This window comes from Phyllopteryx taeniolatus, chromosome 10 (assembly GCF_024500385.1).
Source record: "Phyllopteryx taeniolatus isolate TA_2022b chromosome 10, UOR_Ptae_1.2, whole genome shotgun sequence".
Lineage (NCBI taxonomy): Eukaryota > Metazoa > Chordata > Actinopteri > Syngnathiformes > Syngnathidae > Phyllopteryx > Phyllopteryx taeniolatus.
This window is the reverse complement of record NC_084511.1, coordinates 1,081,883-1,087,213: the sequence shown is the minus strand read 5'-3', so window position 1 is coordinate 1,087,213 and position 5,331 is coordinate 1,081,883. Positions and strand designations below refer to the sequence as shown.

Below are 5,331 nucleotides of genomic sequence, written 5' to 3'. Positions count from 1 at the left end.
TCAGGTAATGTCAATGTGAGTGTTTGGGTGTGGTGAGTGATCTTGCCCATAAAACTGCCGTCTGCAGCATAGGTGTTGCGGTGGCGTCTTACTTGAAAGGTTCTAAGGTGCATACGTCTAATGAAGAAGAAGTTGAGTAAATTTGCGTCAGAACCAGAGTCAATCAATACAGATGTATGAATCTCTTGATCAGGAGAGCATAGTGTCACTTTAGGAAGAACCCGGGTACAATACAAATGGACAGTTTCACAAAAGAGAGGTTTAATAAACGAGCAGAGGTCAGTCCACAGGCAGGCAATCCGAAAAGGCAACAGTATCCAAAAAACGTGAGGCAAAGAGGCAAGGTCAATAATCAGAACAGGGTCTAGTCTTACTATGAGTCGGTGACGTGGAAAAAAGGAATGCTGGAAGGTGACAACAAGGTACAACGAACTGGCGACCAGAAAGAATGTGACACGAGGTTAAATGCAAGGGGTAATTAGGGTAAACGAGACATAGGTGGGGAAGATGCTCTCAGGAGCAGGTGTGTACGAGACAGGGGGAAGACAACAACCAGAACACACACCCATGACATTGTAGTTGGGATCACTCCTGGATTGACTCCTGGAGAGGGAATTGCTGCACTCAGCACTTTCAAAAGAAGGATTACAGAAGTTGCACTGGTCGCTTGATCTCCTTAAAAGTCATGCCGAGGTGCTTTTGAGAAATGACAAGATATGTATATATATATATATATATGTATATGTATATATATATATATATATATATGTATATGTATATGTATATATATATATATATATATATGTATATGTATATATATATATATATATATATATATATATATATATATGTCTGTTTCCTCTCCTTGGCTTTCCAGTCCAACAGAAATTGGTACAACTAGGGTGTTATCATTGTTTCTGCCATACACTGCCACGAAACAACACAAGGGATATTTGTGAGGCTGGCCGAGCGCGCCAATTTGGTGAATTACGTTCGCAAAGTCTCCGCATATGACCCACTTCTGACAAGATCTGACCAACAAACACTTGGTTCCTGTCTTCGGTCGTCCAGTACCGGAAAATGTGTGTTTTGCAAGCAGAAGGAGTTTGCACTCTTTTACCTCAAATCAAGCTTAATATACACAAAACGGACAAGCTCCATTGGCCTGGAATCCGACCCGGGTTTCCCGCAAGGTAGGTGAGAATTCTACCACTGAACCACCAATGCTTGGTATAGTGGCTCTTGTACTTTGACTACATTCCATGCTCTCGAACGGGTCGCCCACCGGATGAGCTTACCCTCTGGGATGAATAAAGATCCGGACCATGTGCTCCTTCAAAGTAGTACACTGTCAGGATGGCCGAGCGGTCCAAGGCGCTGTGTTCAGTTTGCAGTCTCTATGGAGGTGTGGGTTCAAATCCCACTCCTGACAATGTGTCCATTGTAGTATATTTCAATAGTACTGAAACCAGACTTCCTTTGGGAAGGTCAAATGGTTAGAGACCTGTATTCACACCAACTATCTTTTCTTTGTAATTCTACATCAAAGAACATCCTTTAACCAGTTATATGTTTATTGGGGTGTCCTGCTTCCCCCCTGACAGAAACCTGTCTGGGTGTTACAACAGGGGCCAGGTCTTCAAAGAGGACTGTTTTGCATTATCGCAGCAAAGGGCCCAGGGGAGGGAGATTGACCAGACTAAGAGGCACCATCAGGCGAGTGCGATTCCAAATATGGTCATGAGGAGCACCATCCTTCCGGATGCACCCAGGGAGGCACGAAAGCCACGCCCAGAGAAGGAAAGCTTGATAAACATATATCCAGGGTTTTTGGGGGGCTTTTTCGTCGTTCTGGCAATGTAAGCAGCTGTTATGACACTCAGGCTTGTTCAATAAATCGAATTAGCCCAAACACCAAGTGTCTCGAAGTCTTCATTCATCCCATGCCCGATGGACATCGGAGTTCTCCCGGGTGACCTGCGACTCGGAACCACAGGCGAAAAAATCCACCACAAAGTGGCGTCACGAACAGGATTCTTTGTGGCGCAGCCGGGCGGAGGCGACGCGGGGCCGCTTCAGATTTCATGCCGGCTAGAAGGTGAGCGTTTTCTCACTGTTTGAATCTGGCGGCCGAGCGCCGCTTACGCGAGTGGCTTATGTGCTGTATTGAAACGGCGGGTGGGGGTGAGCCTGTGCATCTGTGTCGGCGGGGGTGTTTGAAGGCTTCGTCTAAATTTTGTGTTGTCTGTACTGGTTATGGACCCGCCGAGGGGAAGGCCCTCGTTTTAGTTAGTACTGGTTAAGGTAGATAGCACTGGTTATGGACCCGCGGAGGGGTGGCCCTCTAAGTATGAATGCTTGAGACATGCAGTGATGTCAAAAGAAGTTTTAAAGTGTTAACAGTAGAATGCTCGATTTGGGACGTGCGCTTAGCTTCAGAACGGATGCGTTCACGTGGATGTCTGAGCTCGCATACTGGCGTGATGTCAGTCAGGCCGTATATTAGCAAGGCACGTCACCAGATGAGTACCATAGCCCATAGTCCATCCATCCATCCATCCATTTTCCGAGCCGCTTCTCCTCACTAGGGTCGCGTGCGTGCTGGAGCCTATCCCAGCTGTCATCGGGCAGGAGGCGGGGTACACCCTGAACTGGTTGCCAGCCAATCGCAGGGCACATAGGAACAAACAACCATTCGCACTCACAGTCATGCCTACGGGCAATTTAGAGTCTCCAATTCATGCATGTTTTTGGGATGTGGGAGGAAACCGGAGTGCCCGGAGAAAACCCACGCAGGCACGGGGAGAACATGCAAACTCCACACAGGCGGGGCCAGGGATTGAACCCGGGTCCTCAGAACTGTGAGGCTGATGCTCTAACCAATCGGCCACCGTGCCGCCTAGCCCATAGTCGTTAGTTCAAAACCAATTCAATTTTGAGGAGGTTTATTTATTTGCATTCTGCCTCCTAAGGTTGATCACAACAATTTGTGGACAAGCGGAGAGCTACTTTTTGAGCTAAAGGGACAAATTTATCAGGGATAGTATTCTTAGATTTCTAAAAATAAGATAACATTGTTGCCCCAGTTATTGGGGACTGGTTCATTACAGCAGTTGGGGAGGCTTAGTCAAGGCGTTGATCATGTGGGACATAAAATAATAATACACAAAAGGGTAATCGTGAAGCACCATATATAGATTAATAAATACAAGTTAAGGTTTATTGAGGAAATAGCGGACAGAATAATCTGGGAAGTCCTGCTGTGCCCTGAGCCCTAAAATCGCCGGGAACTTGCACTGAAATGTTAATGACAGGACACCGGCATCCCAGCTAGGGGGCCAGTTTTACGACTGGTGCGTGTGCGAGGTTTACGATAGGCAGAGTTTACGCCTGAGCATAAGAGACAGAGGTCAGGAGGGTTGCAAATCAGAGACAACTGTAAAATCGAAGACAAGAACAAAGGGTAGTTAGACTTAAAAATCTTCCACTAACTTAATTGAACAAGCTAGAAAGTAAGCGGATATAAACCAAATTTAGAAGCTATGACAGAAACGCCGTTTACTGAACAGGTGACTATGGGAGGCTCGGTCGTGTTAGCGTGAACTTATTGACAAGTGAAAACCCAGTGTGTCCCCTCTCATATTCTGTTACAGCCGCTGGTCGGTCGCCGGTTTCGGCTTTGCCATGCGAGGGAAGTCACTAAGATTCCTACGCTGCACATGTAAATATCGATGGACCAAGACCATCTACTGTACCTCTATTGCTGGCTGACTAGGAGAACTAAAATACAGAAGTTGTCGAGTTATGTAGAGGTGTGGTATTTGGGCCATATGGGGTCAACCCTCCTGACTTTGTGCTGGGGTAATAACAAGTGGGATACAAAGGGGGGCATTGCCAAGATTTACAATAGGATCGATTAATTAATCTGGTCTGTCGTGGAAGAGGGTGACTTGATTTGAGGATTTGGCAGATGTAATATTGGAAATTAGGAGACATAGGCAAACAGTTAGTTATGGAATAGTAGCGAAAGCAATGAAGGACACCTGTAGACTGGTAGAGGAATCTGGGGAAAATTATGCGCAGTGACGTGGGGGTAGTTGACCTACATACTAGCAAGCCGTTTCTTATACACTCGGATAGTAATAATAAGAAATCAGAGCTATTTTTAAATCGTCAATCTAGCAGGAATATCGCGGTACTGAGGAGGAAGACCACGTGTAGTGATTGTACTAGTTAGTTCAAACCGATCAACTTTCAAATACTAGTTACGTGATGGCAGGGGAGGAGGCGGTTTTTGCCCAAACAGGAACGAGGGAAGAGATATTGCGTTAAAAAAAGCCTTAGGAGGCTGCACAAGTTTCATAGCTCGCAAATAAAAAATTTAGATCCGCGAATTGGGTAAGCACACAAATGCTTCCAAATGGGTTGGTTGGGAATTACGAGTCAACCAATATATATTCTGTGTTCAGTTTTGTCTGTGGGGTGTGTAAGTGGAAATGGACGTCCAGGTCAATGTTATTGTCTGAGAAGTCTCGCTTGTCATGTCGTATTAAATGTTTTTGGTTTGTGTTAAATGTTTACGTTTTCGGTTAAATGTTTGTGTTGTGTTAATTAAAAGCAGAAATGGAGCACCAATGGAGCCGGGTAACAGAAGAGATTGTGGGGATGTGATCACATACAAGAGTAAGTCTCACCCATATCAAACATAGCATCCCAAGATGTTGGGAGCCGGAGGTCAAATTAAGTACTCTTGGGCCACGACCCTATTTTAGGAATTGGAACCTTTAGTTCTGGCATGATTGAAGCACCACTGGGTCAAATTCACTCATGTGGAGAAGGCTTTTATGCACTTTGTGGGGTCATCTGAGACTAACATGTTTATGACGACCGAGGACATTGTGACTGACAAGTGGGTACGGTCTACACAGACTGTTGACTAACTGACCTTTGTGACGGTGTACATAAGGACACGGGGAAGACTCTGATTTGTGGACATAACTTTATTTTTCAGGACGCCCCGGAGGATGCTGTGTGACAGTGTTGATTTATTGCAGGTTATGGGAGTGCTGACTTAACGCCGATTCTTATGTGATTCTTGGTCTTTTGACATTGCCGCTGTTGGGAAACGTGTTAACAATGAATTATCAGTGTTAACATGTGATTCGTTATTTATGGAAATAATATCAATGTTTGGTGACCATTGCCGACTTGTCCCTTCTCTGGGATATGAATGCAGGAATTATGGAGTCCACCCCTTGGCAGGAGCATCTTTTGCAGAGGTGTGATTAATTTATTAAAGGACTTGTTTGCAGGACGTGTCAGCTGGGCCTC

General features: G+C 45.4%; 1 non-coding gene across 1 annotated transcript; it reads left to right on the top strand.

Moving 5' to 3' along the window:
• The first annotated feature begins 1,350 nt into the window (after positions 1-1,350).
• On the top strand, positions 1,351-1,432 carry trnal-cag (transfer RNA leucine (anticodon CAG)). Its single transcript has one exon. It is a non-coding gene; the product is annotated as a tRNA-Leu (tRNA).
• Positions 1,433-5,331: the final 3,899 nt, after the last annotated feature.